At 39.9% G+C, this 25,133-nt stretch overlaps 1 long non-coding RNA gene across 1 annotated transcript; it reads left to right on the forward strand.

The window, feature by feature from the left end:
- The first annotated feature begins 2,637 nt into the window (after positions 1 to 2,637).
- On the forward strand, positions 2,638 to 25,133 carry LOC139156108 (uncharacterized). The gene is made up of 3 exons (XR_011557228.1): positions 2,638 to 2,783; positions 3,397 to 3,496; positions 24,717 to 25,133. It is a non-coding gene; the product is annotated as an uncharacterized lncRNA (long non-coding RNA).

The raw sequence follows: 25,133 nt of genomic DNA on the forward strand, positions 1-25,133 counted from the left end.
TACAATGTAATAAACAGTAGTAGCAATTCCCCAGCAAGATGATATACAAAAGCCCAAGATTGGAAAGGGACACAAGTGTGCAGATTGGCATTCTGCAGAAGTTCAGAAGTTGGCTCCTGTTGAGTGGGAAGTCAGACGATGAACATGGAAGGAAAGGGCTGGGGGGAAGGATGGTAAGCACAGAGAATAAGGAAAGTTGTCACCTGTTACTGGATAATTAAGAAACAACAAGAAAGTAGAAGAAGGAAAGGAAATAAAGATCAGAATATTCAGTGAATGAAAATAATAAAGTAGTGGCTAAAGTATCAGAGATATCAGAATGGTTGCCTGAGGGTAAAATAGGTAACAAACTAGTACAAGAAATAAGCAGAAGCTAGAGAATCACAGCTAAGCATTAAAAAGTAGTGAAGTAAAATCTAATAAAAATCTAACAAACATACAAATCTAATAAATTCTTCTTCTTCTTCTTCTTCTTCTTCTTCTTCTTCTTCTTCTTCTTCTTATTATTATTATTATCATCATCATCATCATCATCATCATCATCATCATCATGAGCAATATGCAATATGCAATATGCAATATGCAATATGCAATATGCAATATGCAATATGCAATATGCAATATGCAATAGAAATATGAGCCGGGGTGGCACATCAGGTAGAGTGCTGCTCTGCAGGATTGTAGATCTGTAGGTCAGCGGTTCAAATCTCATCACCGACTCAAGGTTGACTCAGCCTTCCATCCTTCTGAGGTGGGTAAAATTAGGAGCCAGATTGTGGGGGCAATATGCTGCATCTGTTAAAAAGTGCTATTGCTAATATGTTGTAAGCCGCCCTGAGTCTAAGGAGAAGGGCGGCATAAAAATCGAACAAACAAACAAACAAACAAACAAACAAACAAACAAACATATTATCTAGGAAGAAAAGATTACAATGACCCAGAAACAACAGTATAGATCTCTAAAGTCCAGATCTATGCAGGAATCACAATCTGGAGTGAAATTTAGAAGCATGTAAATAGATGCTCACCAATAGACTACATTATCACCTTGGTGGAGCAGCACTATTGGCAAACATAAATCAAGGTCTGCCAAAGCACATCACAGGCATTCTAGAAATAGAGATCCGAAATATATTAAAGTACCAATTTAACCATTTTAATTTTTCCCATTCATTTTTCATTCTGTCCCTCCTTTTGCACACATTCTTTAATGATTCTGTTCCACTATGATATTGGTTTAACCTTTGTCCTGTAGCAAGTTGTCCTGCAGCAAGTTGGTTGTGGCAAGTTGGCCATGCCAAATTGGCTAAGATGAGCTGGCCATGGGGAATTGTCATAGGCCTTTGTTTTCCCAGGCCAAGGACAGCAATGCAAGCAGAGAATAGGAGATATGGATAAAAACTGTGGAAAGGTGAAGAACAAAATAATGGTTTATAAAGAGAGAAGTACGTAATGTACACTCATTTGCCTATGTGTGTGCTTCACAGTGGAATTTATCTAAAATCTGATACTGAAGGAAAATGCTGGCTCAGAGTAACTCATGCATGACCATGTTTTTTTTCACAACTGCAAAAATACCGATAACATCAACTATGGATGTCCCTATTAAAATTTGGACCCATCAACTCATAACAGGCATAAGGAAATCTGTGGAAGATAATTTCTCCTATAGTAGGCAAACTGAATCAGAAGCATCGTATAGCCTGTAATGTATAGCCATCTGAATTAACGTGTCCCCAATGCAATTGTTAATTTGCTTTGAAGGCATCTAATTTGGCAGCTGCCAATATATTGGAAGTTCCAAGGTGTACACCAGAGGGGGAGTAAAAAAGTCAATATCGTGTTCATAACCACATGAGCCAAACTCTGACCCCTGTGATGATGGCTCACCCCACCACCATCGCAAACATCCTTTGAGTCTGTATGTGTATTTATATTAATTATTGGAATTTTTCAGCATTTTAAGATGGAGTTTTGAATGGCTTAATCCTGATATTTATCAGAAGCAACCAAGTTTCAAAATTGATATGCCTGGCGAGTATCCAGGTTATTCCTGCATGACATATTGATAAAGAAAGAGATTCAGACTATTAGCTTCATATGATGGAATGTGGGAATTTTCTTAGATGCAAGTATTTGGCAGTACTGCAGATAAAATGAAAAGTATCTGGCAGGTAAAAAATACAGACTAGCTTTCCTGTTTATCTTTTGCTTTTTAAAACTTATAATGAATCAAATCACAAAGGCTATACACTTATGGCCAGGCAATTTTGGTTTAATCCTCAATGCATCAAAGAGTGGGGAAAAAATCCCTTGCACCAGCATTTAAGAAAACAACAACAACAACAACAGCAGCAGCAGCAACACAATACAAGAATCAAGGCAATTAATTCTCAGATATATTTTATAACTCATCATCCTGTCTTCCATGTTTAGACTGTTGGAAGATTACTGAGACAATAACATTCTTTAAGCTTCTTTCCTTGAGCATTCCTGATAAACGGAAAGCAAATTGAGTGGGTTGTGGGAATTGTGATTTTATGTGTGTGTGGGCTGGGGAGGGAGGTTTTGTGGAGGAAAGGGGAAAAGCCACATTGCTTGCCAACTTTCAACTTTATACCTTGGCAGGCAGTGTGACTGCAACCATCAAAGGAAGAACATTTATGAAAACTCAACAAATGACTTCCCAAGCAAAATATATGTTTGAATTGAGCTACGGAGCAGGAAATATATTCAGTACTCTTGGATTCCTCTGCTGAGAAAAGTGCCTGCAATCCCAAGAGGTACAAGCACAATCTTTCCTGTGTTAATGCTAATTCATTGTGCTGCAGAACTGATCAGACTTTCTACTGTTCGTGTGTTTAAATGGTTAGACAAACCGACACAGGATTAATCAGAGAGTGCCAGAAAGGGAATGTGTGAATCTAAATTCATAGCTAAACTTTCTTTATATCTGTATTATGCAGTTCAATAATTGTATATTATGTAGTTTATAAACTATAATATAGAAACTGGTGTTTTTCAATCCTGGATACTTCCAAGAACCGTGGACGTCAACTCTTAGAATTCTGGGAGTTGACATACACACATCTTAAAGTTGCCAAGATTGGGAATATAGTGTGTGTTCTAATATAATTTATAAAGTTAAGAAATCCAACTGATTATTGTGAACAAGGCTATGAAATGTAACATAACCAATCAGAGTAGAGTAGATAAACGTTAAGCCTATTAATAACTGAGATTTTTTTTTCTTTAATTCTGGAATATCAAGCTGTTTCCTATGATTGAAGGACAAAGGCTCTGTTGCTCTTTAAATTTATTTATTTGTTAGATTTATATGTCACCATCTAACTCTGACTCTGGCTTCCTGATTTAAAACTGTTTTCTTTTTAACAGTATCAGTTTATGCATGCAGTTATTATGGAAACAGCTGCCAAGACACCACCCTAAAGACTAGAGTCCATTGCTGGGATTTTGGATTACTGAGAATGGTAAGGTAAGGTAAGCCTTCCTTATATCACAATAATTATCTTGTGGCTGGGTGAGCATTTCATTCTAAGGATAAATGGATCAATTGTAGTTTTAAAAGATGCAAATTTATCTATGCTTTTCCAATGGTATTCTGATTTAATAACAAGACTAGATTTGTCAGACTACTAACATGTAAAAATATGAGTTCTGTCTATGTACCTAGGCACTGATGTTCATTTTATTATTTAGTTAGTTTTTAAAATCCTGATATTATTTTTAAAAATTACTCCAAGTGGTAAAAATATTCCTTCCTCCTCCTATTTTCCCCACAACGTTAATCCTATGAGATGAACCAAGAGACAGTGACTGCTCAAAGACAGCAGCTGCCTTTCATGCCTAAAACAGGATTAGAACTCATGGCTTCCTAGTTTCTAGCTTGGAGCATTAACCAGTACATAAAATTGTCTCTCTTATATGTATCCTGACAAAACCTCACTAAGACAGATACGGTGTGAGGTAGGGCATTTGCAAAAATGTAAGAAATGACAAGATGATGGCAGCAATTGTGTAAATTGAGTCCACCACAGACAATGCTGCTACCCTTCAAAAAGATGTTGACTTTCTGTCAGAATGATCAAACAATTGGCAACTCCAAATCTCAATCAACAAATGTTCTGTTTTAAACATTGGCAAAAAGAATCAGAACATAAATACAAGCTGAGTGGACACAATCTTGTAGACCAGTGATTTTCAACCTTTTTGGAGCCATGGCACATTTTTTACATTTACAAAATCCTGGGGCACACCACCAACCAAAATGACACAAAATGACACTCTAACACAGCACATATTATACATATAGTTAATAATATAGTTTCTAAATGTATTTATACTCACTTAGTGTAAAACCTGGGCCTGCTTTGATGAACACAAAAGGGAGATCCTGTCAGGAATGGTAAAAAGACACACACGAAGCTCTTCCTCAACAGTTCTTAGTCTCTCTGTTTTTAGTTTTTATCGCAGTCAAGCTTGAGAAGCTCAGGTCACATAGATATGTGATTGAGAACGGGAGCAATGTCAAAAATAGCTTTGTTGGCCAGAACGGGGAACTCCTTGGCAACAGATAACCAAAAATTGTCCAAAGGAAGATCAGCAAACTTTAGCTTTATGAGAGGTGGCCTGCTATTGATTCATCACTAGTGATCAGGATGAATCCTAGAAGGTGATTGGTCAGTGAGTGTTTCCTGTGCCTCCACTCTTCCTGTTGCTGATAGCTGGAGGGATTGTGAGGGGAATGTTTATGTTCGGATGGAGGCGGCTGACAACGAGCCGGATAGATGGCCTCCATGGGCCAGCACACGGGCCATAGTTTGGGGGACACATGTTTAATTTCTCCACGGCACACCTGACCATGACTCACGGAACACTAGTGTGCCGCGGCAGACTGGTTGAAAAACACTGTTGTAGATGACCCTCACTCTGTCAAGGACCTTGGAATATTCATATCTAATGATCTAAGCCAGTGATGATGAACCTTTTTTTCCTTGGGTGCCAAAAGAGTGTGTGCATGTGCTATCACACATGCATGAGTGCCCACACCCATCATTAAATGTCTGAGGAAGGTAAAAACAGCATCTTCCCACCCCCCAGAGACCTTCTGGAGGCCTGAAATGGCCTCTTTCCAAACTTCTGGTGGGCCCAGCAGGCTCATGTTTTCACCCTCCTCGGGCTCCAAAGGCTTCCCTGGAGCCAGGAGAGATTTAAAAAAAAAAACCCTCTTCGATCCTCCCAGAGGCTCTCTGGAAATCAAAAACATTATCTCAGAGTCTCTGAGTGAGTCAAAAATCAGCTGGCCAGCACATACATACATGTTGGAGCTGAGCTAGGGCAACAGCTCGTGTGCCAGCAGATGTGGCTCTGTGTGCCACCTGTGGCACCTGTGCCATAGGTTCACCATCACTGATCTAAGCTAACTCTAACAACATCACCAAAAAGGCATTAAGAGTTGTAAACCTAATCTTATGTAGCTTCTTCTCTGGTAATATTACACTACTAACCAGAGCATACAAAACATTGGCTGGACCAATTCTTGAATACAGCTTATCTGACTGGAACCCCCACTGCATATCAGACATTAATACAATTGAAAGTGTCCAGAGATATTTCATGAGAATAGTCCTCCATTTCTCTGCTTGTAACAGAATACTCTATGCCACAAGACTTGAAATTCTGGGTGTAGACAACTTAGAACTATGCCGTCTTCAGTATGACCTAAGCGTAGTTCATAACATCATCTGCTACAATGTCCTACCTGCCTACCTGACTACTTCAGCTTCAACCACAAAAATACATGAGCACACAATAGATACAAACTTAAAGTGAACCGCTCCAAACTCAATTGTAGAAAATATGACTTCGTCAACAGAGTGGTCAATGCCTGGAATACACTAACTGACTCTGTGGTTTCATCCCCAACTCCCCCCAAAATTTAACCTTAGACAGTCTACTGGTGACCTCGGCCCATTCCTAAGAGGTCTCTAAGGGGCATGCATAAGTGCACCAGCATACCTACCATCCCTGTCCTCATGTTCCCTTTTATTTTTATTCATTTCATGTATTCAAACGATGTATATACTTATATATATTATCTAATACGAGATTGACAAAATAAATACATTAAAAAAAATAAAGTTACTGTGTGACCCATTTGAAAAAAGACAGGGCTTTGAACATATTGTGACAACCATCTTCTAGACTTCTTGATCTTTGGTACTGACTGATAAGTGTATCCCACAAGCATTTTCTCAGTAGAAGTCCAGTCACTTTACACTTTATACAAAGTTGGTCTTGAGGAATGCAAAGGGTTAAGGAACACCTTTAATAATAATGGTGGTAAACATAGCCCCTTCTATTGCCCTGTTGGTTTACAGATAATCTGAGAATGGAGCATGTGAGTGTGAATATTTATTATTATGTAGGTTGTGTCCATCTGTTATCCACCTAAGAGCACATGTGTAATAAAAAGAAATGATGAGAGGTTGAAAAGCAATTTCTTTTTAAGGTGTAAAGCCCTCATATTTCATATAATGTATAAGAATTAAGCACTAAACCCTTATTGCCAGTTGGAACTCTGAAAAGAAGCGTGAAAAATAGAGTTACTGTTTGGTTACTATTCATATCTTCAGCAAGCTGTTATATGTTAAACTGTACTGAAACGGCCAGGACTTTTTCAAAGCCATCTTTCAAATTGGCATGACTTTAAAAAATGAATGCTTGTCCAGCTAAATTTGTGTGGGTGGTGACTATTCCATTGGGAGTTATTTTTCTCTTTTAAAAATAGAGTATTCACACAGCACTTCCCAGTTGGTGACTTGACAAATGCCCCTGTATCAGTTTTACTCCAACCCCTTGGGTATTTTTGTTATAGGTTATTTAATTTTTTTTTTTAAAAAAAGCCAAGAACTAAGTTACAATTTTATTTGTTTCTGCTATAATCTGGATTAAAAAAACATTAAAACAGAAAGATGCTGCATTTCTTTGAGAAAGTCAGCAGATAAAATACAAATGTTCTGAGTACTGTGATGTGAAGAGACCAAATGAGTAAGGGGAGTTTAAAAGAAGCATTCAGAACCAAAAATAAATCAAATAAAAATGCTAAATTACTGCTATACACAATGGTTGATATATGCCTGTTAGAACATTTGGGAACAATTGTGACTTTGGTTTAATGCCCCCTAGGGGCCTATGCTGAAGCTTATTCTGTTTTATAACAATAGAGCTTTCTATCAGTTAAAGAGCATACTGGAAACAAGAGCATGTTTCAAAGAATTCCTAGAAATACTTCAATAGAGGATGTTGCCATAAGGTCTTGAACTGGTCCATGATCAGCATAATATGCTGAAATACCTAACTATAGAATAAACATACTGTTTTTGTGTTCTGTCTGGGTGCCCCCAGACTTCAACACCAACTGGAAAAAGCAAGCAGACACGCTGGTAAAAGCAAAAGTTTGAAAAATAAACACAGAGAAAAACCTGTTCTTCCCAACAGGCAGGCTATGAGGCTTCACAGCAAAGTCCTGATGGCCAGACAATACAGCAGACTTCTTGCTGGCACACACACCACTGTGGAGAATAAGCCCCCACGCCTTTTCCCCCAAGGTTTCAGCCTTCAAGGCCACAAGTCAGAATCAGAGACGCCAAAGATCACAGCCAGGTCCCAGGACTCCCAAAGATAATACTCCACAAGACAGGAAGGGTGGGTCTGCCTTTTCAGCCTTTCTGGGGAGAACCACACCCAAACCCAGCTGTTACCTATTTAGGACTGGAAGTACCTGGCTAATTGTCCCCTTCGTTGTTCTGCTCTTCTCTGCCTGTGATCGATGATGGCTTGAGCATTTTCATCTAAGGACTCCAGGCTGCTTGCTGGGGAGAGCTCCACCCCGGGGGACTCTGGCTGTTCTCCCTCTCCCTCGGCCTGATATTCCTCCTCCCCTTCTGCCTGGGCCTCCTCCTCCTCCTCCTGTTCCTCATCCTCCCCCTCTGAGCAGGGAGCCGGCAGAGGTTCAGCCGTTCCCTGAGGAGCCTCAGACGGAATCACAACATTTTGTAGACATGACAAGAAGGTAGTGGAGATAAAATAATAAGCAGTCAGTGTACATGCATCTTAGTGTGTTTCAAATCTTAAAAACACAGAACAATGAGCATTGTGCTGTTGGCAAGATTTTAAGGTACTACCTCTTAGAGTCTAGAGATAACATGTATTATTGGTTCTCCAGGATTTGCAATAGGGATGAGTCTTAATAATGATGTCCTAAGGATGGGAAACTATTTGTTAGAGCAGTGTTTCCCAACCTTGGCAACTTGAAGATATTTGGACTTCAACTCCCAGAATTCCCCAGCCAGCATTCGCTGGCTGGGGAATTCTGGGAGTGGAAGTCCAAATATCTTCAAGTTGCCAAGGTTGGGAAACACTGTGTTAGAGAATGTGCAGTTGGAGAAGGAGTGGGAGGGAATCTCAGTAAGAGCACCAAAGATCCCTTTAGGGAGGAGACAATATATATCAGAAAGAGGCCCCAAATAAGAAGTTACGCAGTTCTGAACTTGGGTGATGGAGGGAGGAAGTGGTTCAGGGTAGCCAAACAAGAAAATCTCTCAGGATATGTCTAGTAGATTAGACGGTTGTAGCTTAAATCTGGTAAGATTTTGTCCATCAGGTGCAGCAGTGGGCTACTAGCCAGAAACGCTAAATTGGGCTCGCTGCTGCAGCTTGTGACTACTTGCATGACCAGTGCGATTTTGTTTCTGCACCTGTCAAGGTAGCAAAATCACGCACGGAGCCGCAGGTGCGCTTGTGTTTCGGCAAGGTTTTTTTGCTTCCGCGCATGCCAAAACATGGGCGCACCTGCGGCTCCATGCATGATTTCGCTACCTCCACAGGTGCAGAAACAAAATCGCACTGGTCATGCAAGGATTCACGAGCCGCGGTGGCAAGCCCAATTTAGCGTTTCTGGCTAGTAGCCCACCGCTGCACCTGATGGACAAAATCTTACCAGATTTAAGCTACAACCTTCTAATCTACTAGACATATCCTGAGATATTTTTGTGTGTGGTTACCCTGAACCACTTCCTCCCTCCCTCATCCAAGTTCAGAACTGTGTAACTTCTTATTTGGGAGCTTCCCTGGCGGTGTCAAGTGACCTTTGGGGCCCGGCAGGAGGGCACTGGCAGCGGGAGCATGCTGGCAGCAGCAGCACTGGGCAGTAGCAGGATGCCGGTGGCTGCAAGCGGGAGCTCCAGGGCGGAGAGACCGACGGCAGCGGCTTAATGTGCTGCTGGATGTCGTATATGCTGGCGCCGCGGAGGCGAGCCCAATTTAGCGTTCTGGCTAGTAGCCTACCGCTGATTAGGTATAAACAAATAAAGAATTGGACTCGATTTGAATTTCACTGTATCATCTTTGGACTTAGCCAGACATATCAACCAGCAGGCAATTCACATATTCTTGGACCAGTGGTTGTAAAGATTTAATCTTGTGCAAAATGGTAGAAACTTCTAGCCTCAAGCTCTGACATAAGACAAGTGATGCTCAATGTTTCAGGCCAGACTAGGAATGGAATCTGAATTTGAATAAAATGGGGTGTTTCATTAGTGCTGGCGCCAAGAAAGTGGTGCAAGATGAACTACTGTTTACATTACAACAGCTAAAGCCAATTTATGAGATCAGGCTGCCAAACTGTTTTGCTGCCAACGTACTAATCACTTGCTGTGTGTTTCTTGGGATCCTTTGCATGATTGACCTCTGTGAGCAGCAATTTTAAGCAATGGTAGAAAATCTTCAGTTTCTTAAATGTTTAGATCTGATCCACACAATTTGCGAATCCACTAAATTAGCTTTGATCTATCATTCAGGCATTGTTGCTTGCCATATGGTTGACCTCCCATTTGCTTTTGCTGCTGTGAAAAGCGGTTGCAATTGGAATGACCTACAAGCAAAATAAAAATAAAATTTGGAATCTTTTCTGCTCGATACTTCTCACATCCATATCTTTTGTGTTTCTCCATGTCTTTATTCAATAGTTTGGTTTCTTTCTTTTTAAACTACACTTAACCTCTGTGTCTTTTCCCCCCAGCTCCCATTTCAAATATGAATGAGCATTTAGAGATCTGACCATGCTCATTCTGCTGATTGGGCTTCCAGAACACTTCCTTGAAATCCTATTCTAATGGTACTCGTAGTCATAGTTCCCTCTAAGCTCAACAGTGAGCAATCGCTCACTTAAAAATCATCATCAACTCAGAGTTTTCCAAACCTGCCCAGAAGCCGAGAGGGAAAGAGTGAGAGGGAAGTAGAGAGAGAGGAAGAGAGGAAGAGAGGAAGAGAGAGAAACAGATAGAAAAAAGAGAGGAAGGAAAAGAGAAAGAAAAAGAATGGGAGTAAGGAAGAGAGAAAGAAAATCAAAATCTAGTTTGAAACTAGCTCAACTATTTAAGTGGCATTTTGATATTGATAGAGTTGCCCTATTATGAGCTCACTGTTATAGACACACAGTACAGTATTTTATTTTGAAATTCTCTGAGACAAAACAGGGTGGGTTTTTTGTTTATTTGTTTGTTTGTTTGTTTGTTTGTTTATTTATTTATTTATTTATTTATTTATTTATTTATTTATTTATTTATTTATTTATTTATTTATTTATTATTTCTGTGCCACCCAGTCCCGAAGGGACTGCCGCTCAGACACTATACTTTTCCGCCCCCCAAAAAAAAATTAGAGGGACCACTGCTCGTAGTAAGAAAAGATTGTTAATTTCATTATCATAGCAGAACTATCCAATCAAGGTCTCAGATCAGCATGGATTTGAACTATTTCTTACATGATAAAACCCAAAATCTAGTACACAGGTCACCAACTGGTGACCTGTGGTCTGTGAAAAAATTTTGGTGGTCCATGGAGAAATCTTGGTAAACGGCATCCAGTCCAGGAAGCAGTTGGAGTGTGCTGTCTATTGCGGACACACCTGCCCACCCACTGGCCACCAACCTTGCTGGGGACTGGGCAGGCTGGATGTTAGCTTGCAGCAAAGCCAGTGAAGGGCTACCAAAATTTTTACTACCACACTGTGGGCGTGGCTTATGCAGGATGCCCTGCATTTTCAACATCTTTCAGTGCAAATTGGGTGCTCTGGGGTGGAGCCCCATCCGCCAGCTCTCCAGGCACTGTCTCCTTGCCCCATCAAACTTCCTGCCAGCCCCTAAGGCTGGCAGAGCTCTGTAGATGTGCACCCTGATGCTGCCTGGCCTTGAATTTCCCAGAGCTGAAGGCAAGAGGGGCAGAGGTGGCTCTGGGCTGCCCTCCCCGCCAGAGCACTTTCATCTCTTGCTGCCAAGAAAAGAAAAAGAGAAAGAAAGAAAGAAAGAAGGAGATGGAGACAAGAAAGGAAGAAGCAAGGAAGGAAGATAGGTAAGGAAAGGAAAGGAGAAAAGAAAAGAAGAAAAGGGGAGGACAAGAGAGCAAAGAAGGAAAGAACAGGAAAGGAAAGAGAAGGGAAGGAAAGAATGAAAAAAAGGAAAGGAAAGGAGAGGTAAGGGACTACAGCTAGAGCTCTGGAATATGGGACTGACTTTCCCAACAACATCAGCAAGTCACCGTCAAATAAGCTTCAATTCTTTTGCAAAAATTTCACTAATTTTGCTACAATTAAAATAACCTTTAAGGATTTTGTTATGAATAAATGAGCATTTATGATTTTGCTATAATTAAATAAGATTCATTTATTTATTTGTTTATTTGTGTATTTATTTAATAATAATAATAGTAATAGTAATAGTAGTAGTAGTAGTAATAATAATAATAATAATAATAATAATAATAATAATAATAATAATTTATTAGATTTATATGCCGCCCCTCTCCGAGGACTTGGAGCGGCTCACAACAAACAATACATAGTATACAAATCCAATATTAAAAACAATTTTTAAAACCCTTATAAAAAGAACAATCATACAGCCCAAACAAACCATACATAAAACGGAACATCTATGGGTATATCAATTTCCCCATGCCTGGCGACATAGGTGGGTTTTCAAAGGTTTGCGGAAGGCAAGGAGGGTGGGGGCAGTCCTAATCTCCAGGGGGAGTTGATTACAGAGGGCTGGGGCTGCCACAGAGAAGGCTCTTCCCCTGGGTCCCACCAGACAACATTTATTTATTTATTTATTTATTTGTTTGTTTGTTTGTTTATTTGTTTGTTTGTTTGTTTGTTTGTTTGTTTGTTTATTTATTTATTTATTTATTTATTTATTTATGCCGTTCCTCTCCGATGAGTCAGAGAGGGGTTATATATATACAGTACTTATACTTTAGTTATATTAAATAGCTGCATTTCATATTAATAAAATGGAAATTTTCTGATCATTATTTTACAAATGTATTTATCTTTTTTTTAAAAAAATCACATTACTGGTCTGTGGGACTTAAAACTATGAATTAGGGTCTGTGGGATTTAAAATCATGAATTTGGTGGTCCACGGGATTTAAAATTATGACCTTGGTGGTCCCTGAGATCCAAAAGGTTGGGGTTCCCTGATCTGGTATATCACCATGGAATAATTTATATAATGGTATATAGTCACTCATGTTCAAAAACAACAATGAATTGGTATGAAACAGACATCTAAGTGTGCTTTGGCATTTTTCTGTATTTAGATTTAACAGCCATATATAGGCTGTGAAATATTTCTAATGATTAAAAATGGTGCTTTTAGCTGGATCCGAAACCGATCACTGTGGGATTGTTTTAAGATTAACCTTGTCAAATATGCTTAAATGGGTTAGGGAAATACATAGAAATAATTCAGTTATAGGCAAAATTAACTAATGCTCTTTTTCATGGTGAGCTGCTGTAACGATTTTATATAGCAGTCAAACTATTTAAATACTAATGTTGCCTTCATGCTGTAATCACCATTCCAGTCAGATGTCATTTTAGCAGCCTATAGGGAATTCAGTCCCTTAATTATTCTTCAATACACAAACCAAGCATTCTTTAATTGGTGTAAATTGAACAGCGTTCCAATGCAAACAAGGAGAGGACAAACTAATCAATGATTCCGTACATGTCTATTGGAAAGCTATTGCCACTAGATTGAGTAGCTAATCCGCAACTCCACAAGCTTCTATTGCTGAAGAATCAGACAGCTGCTAAACTAATGCTACCTCATAGCATTGATCCTAGTGGAGACTTATGTGGCAAAACCCTGAGTGGCAATCTTTCAGGGAGAACACTAGTTCATATCCAATATATTCCAGAATGGGCTTTTTCAGACAAGCTCACCCCATATATGTCGTCTGGTGGGACCCAGGGGAAGAGCCTTCTCTGTGGTGGCCCCGACCCTCTGGAACCAACTCCCCCCAGAGATTAGGATTGCCCCCACCCTCCTTGCCTTTCGCAAATTCATTAAAACCCACCTCTGCCGTCAGGTATAGGAAAATTGATTCCCCTGGGCCGTTCCCGCTTTACGTATGGTTTGTATGAGATGTATGATTGTTTTTTATATTAAGGGTTTTAAATTGTTTTTAACTATTTGATTTGTATTGTTCTGTTGTTGTGAGCTGCCCCGAGTCTTCGGAGAGGGGCGGCATACAAATCTAATAAATAAATAAATACATAAACACACAAACAAACAAACAAATATATGAAAGATTAAATGTCTGTTGGGCATATAGAAAATAATAATCCCAACAGTATAGTTCAAGGACAGGCAAACTTGGCTCTTCTATGACTTGTGGACTTCAACTCCCAGAATTCCTGAGCCAAGCATGCTAGCTGAGGAATTCTGGGATTTGAAGTTCACATGTCATAGAAGAGCCAACTTTGCCAATCCCTGGTATAGTTGAAGGTGGATGAACCTGACAACATGGTGATCAACTAGTGTCCCCATATCTATGTATTTTGTGGAGAACATTTCTTCGGATAATGATGTACATCACAGAGACAACATCAGTACAATTCATTACATTGTGGTCATCTCTGTTCCAACTGAAGGTATCTCAGGAGCTTTTTACTAGAATGACCTTTCTTCAACTTTCTGGAGGTTGTGCATGAACCAGAATTCTAAACCAAGATGGCAGGAAAAAAGAATTCTCAAAGTGGTTACTCTAAATGTTGACACTTTGGAGAAGATTATGGTAGAATCTAGTTGCCTTTTGAGCATAGAAAGACAGACTAGAGTCTAGGCAAGAATATCATTTACGCATGGTATGTCTGTATGTATGTTTGGTTTTTATAATAAGGGATATTTTTTAGTTATTTTAGTATTGGATTGGATTGTTAGATGCTGTTTTTATCATTGTTGTTAGCCACCCCAAGTCTACGGAGAGGGGTGGCATACAAATCCAATAAATAAATAAATAAATAAATAAATAAATAAATAAATAAATAAATAAATAAATAAATAAATAAATAAATAAATAAATAAATAAATAAATAAATAAATAAATAAATAAATAGATAGATAGATAGATAGATAGATAGATAGATAGATAGATAGATAGATAGATAGATAGATAGATAGATAGATAGATAAACAAACAAACAAACAAACAAACAAACAAACAAACCAATCATCTACATTAGATAACCAAAGGTTCCATACTGGGTCATCCTTCTCCATCTTGACTGATTCTCATCCTGGATTTTGCCAGATTGAGAGTCTGGGAAACTGGATGAGATTTGTTCCCAAGTTGCAATATCATGTCTTTGCCAACAGTAGAGATAGTTGTAGAGAAAGAAGCTGGCCCAGAGAATGAGGGTGGTCAGGGAATCAGGGGTCATATGGTGAGAATGCAGTTAACCGGCAGCAGGAGTATGAAAGTCAGCTGCCTGGGTTTATGGTTGAAAATCATGAGTCCTCTACTCAGCCTGAATTTGCCAAGTCTCTGTCTCTTCCTTACAGAAATAGGAGACATTGCAAGAACTGGACAGAATTGATTTGATTATATCCTTGAAAATATGAAAAGCAGCCCAGACTTTCATAATGGCAGAACCCACTTACAACAGCAATGGATATATGAAGTTTTGATTTCAAAAGCACTAAGTGATTCTATTTTGAAAAAAAAAAGAATTAAAAACATAACTCTGACTTTTCAGTGACACCTTTTTGAATAATTCATGCGACAAAGAAAATATTTATTGCTCCCTTTGTCAGCTCTTTCTATGAATGTATTTTCAGAACAACAGTACCAGGGTCTTTAGAAAACCTATCTAGTTTTTCTTTAGGAAACCATCTATTCTACTAATTCTTGATATGAAACTGATCGTATAAGTGGAGAGAGACGTACTTAAAAATCACACAAAGATTTCATTTTGTAAATATATTAAATTCATTCTTATTGATTTTAGCTGGTCTTTTAATTTCCATTGTGAAAAATCTGAAGTGGATAGACAAAAAATGAGGAGCAAGTGTTTATCCTCGCAATTATTCCAATTATAAATAATAATAAGTTAATGTAACACAAAGTAAGAAAAGAGTACTACAGATGTTTTATTATCCAATATAATAGGCTTCCTTACCCTGACATCTTTCAAAAAAATGCTGTATTTCACTTCCCATAATTCTGAAGGCATCACAGTGGTGAAGACTGCACTCTGTTATTTACCATCTATAGATATTTCGTGTTGGCTTATCTTATTTTTTATTTATTTATTTGTCACGTATGTACAAGGTAGCAGGTATTGGTATAAACATAAACATTACCCAGATAGGTACAGGTAAATTAGGCAATAGTAGGACAGGGATGGTGTTCTGTCGAGCTCTCTGGTAGAATCCTCCCAAAAATGCACAGATACAATTTCAGACACACATTCGTTTGAAAATGTTCTTTATACCGAAAATGCAAATAAACAGAGCACTCTTTTTGTATAGCAAAGAGTATTTGTCTCCAAACAAATTGGTAATTTGTACAAGTCCCTTATCAGTTCTGTGATACTTAGCTTGTAGCTGTGAGGCAATTCACAGTCCTTCTTCTTTCACAAAGTGAAACACACTTTGCTCTGGGTAAGTTTCAAAGCGGGGAAAAATCCGCACACAAAGGTCAAAGAAAGCAAAGCAGTCATGAAACACAATGATCAGATAATCCTCCACAATGGCCAAACCCACAGGCTGCTATTTATAGCAGCCTCACTAATTACCACAGCCCCACCCAACCACAGGTGGCCTCATTTTCTTTGATAATAATCTCTCAGTTGTTGTTGCCTATGCATCGCTCTCCGCATGCGTGGCTGTATCATTAACTCTTGTTCTGAATCCAAGGAGGAGCTAGATAATTGATCTCCTTCTGAGCTGTCTGCCACACTCTCCTCCTCCCGGTCACTCATGTCTTCTTGGTCAAAGGAGCCTTCATCAGCAGATTCCACCGGGGGCAAAACAGGCCTGCAGCATGTGGATGTCTCCCCCACATCCACAGTCCTTGGGGCAGGAGCTGGGCCAGAGCTAACCACAACAGGTGGTAGGCATAATGGCGCACTTATCCACGTCCCTTGTAGACCTCTTAGGAATGGGGTGAGGATGATTGTAGATAATTTAAGGTTAAAACTTTTGAGGTTTGGGGAAGAAACCACAGAGTCAGGTAGTGCATTCCAGGCATTGATTACTCTGTTGCTGAAGTCGTATTTTCTGCAGTCAAGTTTGGAGCGGTTGACATTAAGTTTGAATCAATTGTGTGGTTGTGTATCGTTGCGGTTGAAGCTGAAGAAATCATTTGGAGGTAGGACATTGTTGTAAATGATTTTGTGAACTGCATTTAGGTCAGATCAAAAGCAACAAAGTTCTAGGCTCTTTAAGTGCAAAATTTCAAGTCTGGTAGAATATTGTATTCTGTTGCTAGCAGAGAAGTGGTGAACTCTTCTTTTGAAATATTTTTGGACTCTCTTGATTGTATTGATATCTAATATGCAGTGTGGGTTCCAGACAGGCGAGGTATATTCAAGAATTGGTCTAGCAAATGTTTTGAATGCTCTGGTTAGTAGATTAATATTGCCAGAGAAGAAGCTACACAGGATTAGATTAATAACTCTTAGTGCTTTTTTGGCAATGTTGTTACAGATTCCAGCAGCTTGAGCAGATGATACCTACTAGAAAAGGTCAAAGGTCATGAAGGCAGTTTCTGCAAGTGATGTGGTACGTTAAGAGAATGGCAAGACACAAAAGAAACCCTGGCCAACCACTAGGAAAAGGGAAACTCTGCCTGCAAACCTCCACTGCCTTGTGGCTATATCCATCATTGGAAAAGGCTTCAGGAGTAAACCTTGAGGCAAAATCCGGAGCCGGAGTCTGGAAGCCGTTTGTGTCTGTACTGCTATGTTCTGATAACTTCTGCGACGTAGCTTGGACCAATCGTATTGGACTTTGCCATTCCATTGGATTATTTCAGAGATGGGGAGCCTGGGGATCTGCTGCTTGGGTAACAGTCTATCCTCCATACTAACCTACCCAGACTTTTTGCTCTGGGCAATCCAGAGGATGATACCATGGTCTTTCGAGACGGAAGGATGCCAGTGTAAAGGGAGACAAGATCTGGGATAGAAACATAGAAGTCTGACGGCAGAAAAAGACCTCATGGTCCATCTAGTCTGCCCTTATACTATTTTCTGTATTTTATCTTAGGATGGATATATGTTTATCCCAGGCATGTTTAAATTCTGTTACTGTGGATTTATCTACCACGTCTGCTGGAAGTTTGTTCCAAGGATCTACTACTCTTTCAATAAAATAATATTTTCTCATGTTGCTTTTGATCTTTCTCCCAACTAACTTCAGATTGTGTCCCCTTGTTCTTGTGTTCACTTTCCTATTAAAAACACTTCCCTCCTGGACCTTATTTAACCCTTTAACATATTTAAATGTTTCGATCATGTCCCCCCTTTTCCTTCTGTCCTCCAGACTATACAGATTGAGTTCATTAAGTCTTTCCTGATACGTTTTATGCTTAAGACCTTCCACCATTCTTGTAGCTCGCCTTTGGACCCGTTCATTTTTGTCAATATCTTTTTGTAGGTGAGGTCTCCAGAACTGAACACAGTACAGTGATCCCTCGATTTTCGCGATCTCGATCTTCGCGAAATGCTATATCGCGATTTTTCAAAAAATGTTAATTAAAAATATTTTCCCACCCGATGATGTCACTCTCTTCCTTTCTCATCTTTCTTTCTCTCTCTCTTTCTCTCTCTTGCTTCTTCCTCTCTCACACTCTCTTCCTCCCTCTCTCATCTCTTTCTTTCCTTCTCTCTCTTTCTCTATCTCTCCCCCTCTTGCTCTCGAGCGGCGCGTGGGCGGCGGGGAAGACCCAGGGAAGGTTCCTTCGGCTGCCCAGCAGCTGATCTGCTCGGCAGCACTGCAGCAGCGAGGAGCCGAAGATCCGGGTTTCCCCTTTGCGTGGGCGGCGGGGAAACCCGGATCTTCGGCTCCTCACTGCTGCGGCGCTGCCGAGCAGATCAGCTGCTGGGCGGCGGAAGGAACCTTCCCTGGGTCTTCCCAGGTGCGGAAGTAAAAACACCATCTGCGCATGCGCCGCCATGGAAAAAAAGGGCGCGCATGCGCAGATGGTGTTTTTACTTCCGCACCACTATATCGCGAAAAATCGATTATCGCGAGGGGTCTTGGAATGGAACCCTCGCGATAATCGAGGGATCACTGTATTCCAAATGTGGTCTCACCAGCACTCTATATAGCGGGATCATAATCTCCCTCTTCCTGCTTGTTATACCTCTAGCTATGCAGCCAAGCATCCTACTTGCTTTCCCTACCGCTTGACTGCACTGTTCACCCATTTTGAGACCGTCAGAAATCACTACCCCTAAATCCTTTTCTTCTGAAGTTTTTGCTAACACAGAACTGCCAATACAATACTCGGATTGAGAATGCAAATGTTTAGAACACCACTAGGTAGCAGCAGAGAGGTAGTGCTGTCTCTATATTATCCTGCTGTCATATGAGTCATTAGATTTTTCCAGCCCAGAATGGTTGACCGTGCTTTCTGAGATGGCAATGAAACCAGCCAGTCATGTATTCGTGGAATACAAATTTACTGCACTTGTACATTTTACTTAGGTTTCATTCAAGGCTTAGCTCCTGATCACAAGTGCCGAATGGAAATAGTTTGGTTTACTTTACCAATGGGTTTTCATTGCAGATTTTCATTGTGCTACTGAGATTGCAGATCCTAACATTTCTTCCACTCTGTTTCAGCCAAACATCAGTTTGCTTACTAAATGAACAGTTTATTTATTATTTATTATTTATTATTTAGATTTGTATGCTGCCCCTCTCCGCGAACTCGGGGCGGCTCACAACAAAAATATAAACAATCGTACAAATCCAAATAGATTCAATAAATTTAAGTATTTAAAATAGTTTTAAAAAGAACCCCACTATATTAACAAGCACACACACAAACATACCATACATAAATTGTACGTGGCCGGGGGAGGTGTTTCAGTTCCCCCATGCCTGACGACAAAGGTGGGTTTTAAGAACTTTACGGAAGGTAGTTGTAAATTACATGGTTAGTTGCATATTCAGCCAGATGATTAGACTTGATCTAGCATTTTTGCTTACTCAAGAAGCAAAAATGGTACCAAAACTAATAGGCACCTTGGATACAATTCCAAAACTTCCGGAGCATCACTTGAACACCATTGGCATTGACAAAATCATAATCAGTCAATTGCAAAAGGCAGCTTTATTTGGAACAACTTACATCCTGCAACTAAATCTTTAACACCATCAAACAACTACATCTACCTATCCCAGGTCCTTGGGAAGGAATTGATATGTGAATAAAAATGTCAAATCCAATATAAACATCTGGATGATTAGGTGAAGAATAATTGGTTCTTGGGAAAAACTATACATAAGATGGCCAACCCTAGATAAAAAACTGGTAGCTGTGGCTTCATATTGTTATGAACAGTTTATTTATTAAATACATGTGCCACCCAATTCCCACTCTGGAATGCTGAAACTTGGTGGTAAGAGCATTTTATGCCAACTCGAAAGGACAATTTTAGGGCTGATTTGAAGCCTTGAACTGGTTCCTAGCAAGGCCAAGTTGTCACTTTTGCAAACAAGCAATTTCTATTGCTGCAGAAGGGAAGAGGATATCACACAATAATTTTATAATAATTTAAATAATGTTACTGCACATATACTTAATTTTATCACATTATATTTTTCAGTTTCATCCATACGTGTGGGCGTTACACTTTCATGTTAAAGTATGGAATATTATAAACCACAAAAACTATGGTAGGCAATAGCTCTATCTATTGGGATTTTTTTTTTAATGCTGAACATCTCCCATTTTTAGAAAAACTGTTCAAAAATTGGCAGACACTGCTGCAAGGACTGTGGGCTGTGCAAGGTCAATAAATATTTTATAAGCAAAATAAGTTTCTTTAAAAGAAGTCAAATTTAACAGCACTACAGGCTTACGTTCTTTTATTTCATTGAATTCTAGTTTACATGATCTGAACAAACATTTACTGTCAATATTTAATTTTAAGAAGTCCAACTCGATCAAGTAAACAAAGCCTTAGAAAGTATAATTTTCTTCCTTGACTAAACTAAACCCATTAAGATTTTAATGCAAGAATGAATGAAAGACAAAGGGTGCATGCTTCTCAAAAGATGAAAGCATGCAGTCCATTTGCATTTTAAAATTAATTGCTGACCTAATTATTTGTCAGTAGAGGCATAAATTAAGTAAATATAACTTACAGTAAGGCTTCAAGACACCCAGAGGAGTTCGACTCCCCCAGAGTAAATTGTAATTGTCCAGCGTGACAATCTATTTCTGCTGTCATTTCATGACCGAAGGAAAAAATTCTGGGAAACTGTACCATATGGAGACACGAGAGGGAATGATAGACTTAGATCTCTTGTACAAAGGGATGAGAAACTAGAAGTCACCAGAGAACATCTGAAGGAGCAGCTTTGATTTTAGAAAAAGGAGATACGCTTCCCATGCCTACTTAGATGGAATTTATAATGCTGATGAAAAAGAGCACTGATGAGCTCTTATGTAACCTGTATGCCTCAGATGAATTAGCTATTCATACCCCTAAATAAGAATAATTTTCCATGCAGGCCAGGAATTATGACAATAGTTGTGCATCTCGTCTTGTTCTCGGTATGTTCACTAAGAGCCAATGGCAATTAAAAACAATACTCATCACAAAATCAGTGTCCCTGGAGTAGGCTAGCTTGTAGAAGCAGATGGAATTAACTGTCTCTCCATCATGACAAGATAGTAGGTAATCAGCTTCATTTGACATGGGGATGGCGCACTGGTTAGCATGCATTACTGCAGGTGACTTCTGCTGACTGCCGGTTGCTTGCAGTTTACCAGTTCAATTCTTACCAGCTCAAAGTTGACTCAGCCTTTCATCTTTCCAAGGTCGGTAAAATGAGGATTCAGATTATTGGGGGGAAAATGCTGACTCTGTAAAATGCTTAGAGGGGGCTGTGAAGCCCTGTGAAGTGGTATACAAGGCTAAGGGCTATTTCTGCTATTACATAACACAGACTTCCTGGGTCCATTACATTTGGATTAAGATCTATCCTTTCCGACTACAGAATTCTGAAAGATTGCACTTAATCAGTCTTTAGCATGTATTTTAAGCTACTGAGGGATAGTATTTATTGAATTTATTGGATGCCCATCTTATAAAGGGGAACTCTAGTGTCAAGCACAGGAAAATCAGAAAATCCAGGCATTTCAAATGGATATGAAGATTTATTGCACGTTTATGCTCTATATGAGAATCTGAACTACTGACAATCTGAACTACTAATAGAGTTAATAGGCGGTAGATAAAAGTAGGTGGAATTCAAATTGGGTTGGACCTAGATCCATTGTGGATAGGGAGGGACTTGAGACTGATGATGCATTTGACTCCTCTTTGGGCTCAGCTTGGTCATTTCCTACATCTGGGTTGCAATGTCAAAAAGATACTGTGCAAATCTATGCACAATACAAATCAAACACTATAAAATTACAAGTATTCAACCCTAACTGAAAGATGAAGAGGGGTGGAGTAGGATGAGCAGGGGCGGAGGTGAGGTCTGTTATTAATCGATCAATCAATATTCAAAGAGACATTGAAACTCTGGAGAAGGTGCAAAAAAGAGCAACCAAGATGATTAGGGGACTGGAAACCAAGACTTACGAAGAGAGACTGAGGGAATTGGGCATGGACAGCCTAGAGAAAAGGAGGGCCAGAGCGGACATGATAGCAGTCTACAAGTATATGAGGGGATGTCACAGAGAGGAGGGGATCACTTTATTCCCCAGGGCACCAGAGGGCCGGACGAGGAACAACGGCTGGAAGCTGACCAAGGAGAAATTCAACATGGAGATAAGGACGAACTTCCTGACAGTCAGAGTGATCAACCAATGGAACAACCTACCAGCGGACGTTGTGAACTCCAATACTCTGGACATTTTTAAGAGAAGATTAAACTGCCACTTGGCTGGTGTGCTATAGGGTTCCTGCTTGGGCAGGGGGTTGAACATGATGGCCTTCATGGTCTCTTTCAACTCTAACAACAATAGACAATAGCCACAATGTGAAGCCTCTCCATCAAAGTCCTAAGCTAATTGTCAGAACCAGGACTTTAAGTTCTTGTGGAAGGTTAGCTGGAGCAGACTTCAATCCAGGGACAAGATGTTTCAAGGGGTAGGAGCGATGACAGAGAAGGCTATTCCTCTAGACTAGGGGTGGGCAATTAATTTTGCCATGGGGCCGCATGTGAAATTGGGATGGTTTTAGAGGGCCGAACTAATATAATTAACTCAGTTCTACCCATTACTGTAAAGACCCAGACCTTGGCCTGACCTAAACACCCAGACCCACTCTACAGACCCCTAATTGTTTGCTTTACAGCAACACGGTGCATCACTGTCACTGCGCTAGAGTGTTTGTGTGGTTTCTGTGCTCGGCCGCTTTTGGTAGGAGGTCGGGGTCCGCTCTAGTGCGAGGATGAAAGAGCTCACCACATCTACCAGACTCCTCCGGTTCCTGCTTTCTTCATGATTCATCAGGAAAGCAGGAACCGGAGGACTCCAGGCAGATGCGGTGAGCTCCTTCATCCTTGCACTGGAGCAGACCCCGACCTCGCGGACCCATTCACAGATAGCGGGCGGGCCGTATGCGGCTCACGGGCCACCCCTTGCCCAAGTCTGCTCTAGACCATGCCAGCCAGAACACCCTGGTCGAATGGGCCCTGCAACATCACTTCTATACTGGCATGGATAGGGCAGATCAATCCCATTGGTATGGCAACTTTTTATTTACAAAATAATGAAAGTCAAATTCTAATGAAAATTAAAAGTTACTGGCATTTTGTAAAAAGTCAGTTGCAGCAGGAAACTGGGAGTAGAGCAATGGCATTGCGCAGAATACATGTGATTCATCTTTTTAATAGTCATGCCTTTCTATGGCTGTTTCAGAAGATTCTATGGCTGTTTCAGAAGATTTTCAAAGTTGTATTTGCGAATAGGTGCATGGACAACTATTTTGATTTTCTGGAGAGAAAATCCAGGAAAACCATTCAAAGCAGCTTTGCAAGCTTGGAAAAAAACCAAAGTTGTCCTTACGAACTATAGAGAGGGGCGTCTTATGGCAAAACACCAAATATGCAATGTTCTACTCGAGCGGTGTCAAACTTGATTTCATTGAAGGCCTCATCAGGTTGTGTTTGACCTCAGGGTCAGTGGGTGTGGCTGGCCTGGATGTGACCAGCTCAATGTCCGTTTCAATATCAAGGCTCCATTTTCTACTGTGAGGGGCTCTGTTTCTGCTGGCAGAGGGCTGCAGGAAGCCGTTGGGGCTCAAAATAGAGTCCGGGAAGGCCACCTGCAGCCCTCCAGCCTTCTACCTTCCCTGGCAGAGGCACTGCGACCTAGCCCTTTGCTGTTTCCAGAGTGGCCCCAAAGGCCAGATCTAAGCATTTTGGCCTGCAGGCCTTGAGTGTGACACCCCTGTTCTATTAGTTACACCCATGAGAAGGAATAAAAAAAAGTCAAGATTGCAGAATTGATCCCTTTTTATAGGAGAATATTTTTAAAGTATTTTTATATTTATTATTTTGAGTGTAAGTTGCCCAGAGTCACTTTGCAGAGTCAGATATGGGGTTATACAAACAAACAAGCAAGCAAACAAGCAAGCAAACAAATAATAAATGTGACTTAAGTAAAATCATTAAAGAAATATGACACAAAAAGAAGGATAAGGCAGGTTCATTGTGCAGGTACAGCTGCCATGTTGGTTTTTTAAAAATTCTCTGCAATCTTAACCATGAGAATGAGAAAAATGAAACTGCCATGGGACACTGGTTAAAGATCCCCACCCCCAACCCCAGTTTCAGAATTTGCTGGACTATATCTTGCAAAGGCTATGCTGGCTAGAGGAAAAATATAAAGTCCAGAAAATTTGGTTGCAGCTTCATGGTAAGGGTGGATAGCTTGATATTTATGGCCCCCTTTCATTATGAATATCTTGGGATGATTCCAAATTTATTATTAGATAAAAGGTTATAAAAAAATCATACATTGCCTCAAGCAGAGATTGTGATCTACTGAACAGCCAATCAAATAAATAAATATCCAGAAATGTCTTGGTGTTTAGTTTTATAAAAAAAGCTGGAGTCTGATTTTTCTTTCCTTTTCTTTTTTAATTCCAGGGGAACTGCTATAAACCATCTGTAACAGTCACCCATTATTATGAAAGGAAGCTAAGAAAACATAGATTCATAAGTTCACATTCAGGCTTGATTCAAGAAAAGGCTTGAATCCTGTGTGACCAAAATAGTACTTTGAAAGAGTCCACGTATAATGGAGGACAGCAGTATTTTCATCGTATTTCAGACACACGAACTATTCAGTTTGGGGTTTCCCCCTTCTACTTCATATTATCTTCTCTTTTGTCTTCCGTTGGCATTGGTAAACCTGCTTGTAGGATATTTTACTGATCTTTTCAACTCATTAAATACAGTTGTCATAATAGTGAGGTTGCAAATGCATGTCAAACTCTGTAAGCAATGTCAAAATAAAGCAACCACTTTTTAAAAAAGAAATGGTTTCAAACCTTTGAACCTCTC

Source organism: Erythrolamprus reginae, unplaced genomic scaffold, assembly GCF_031021105.1.
Source record: "Erythrolamprus reginae isolate rEryReg1 unplaced genomic scaffold, rEryReg1.hap1 scaffold_287, whole genome shotgun sequence".
In the NCBI taxonomy this organism is placed as follows: domain Eukaryota; kingdom Metazoa; phylum Chordata; class Lepidosauria; order Squamata; family Dipsadidae; genus Erythrolamprus; species Erythrolamprus reginae.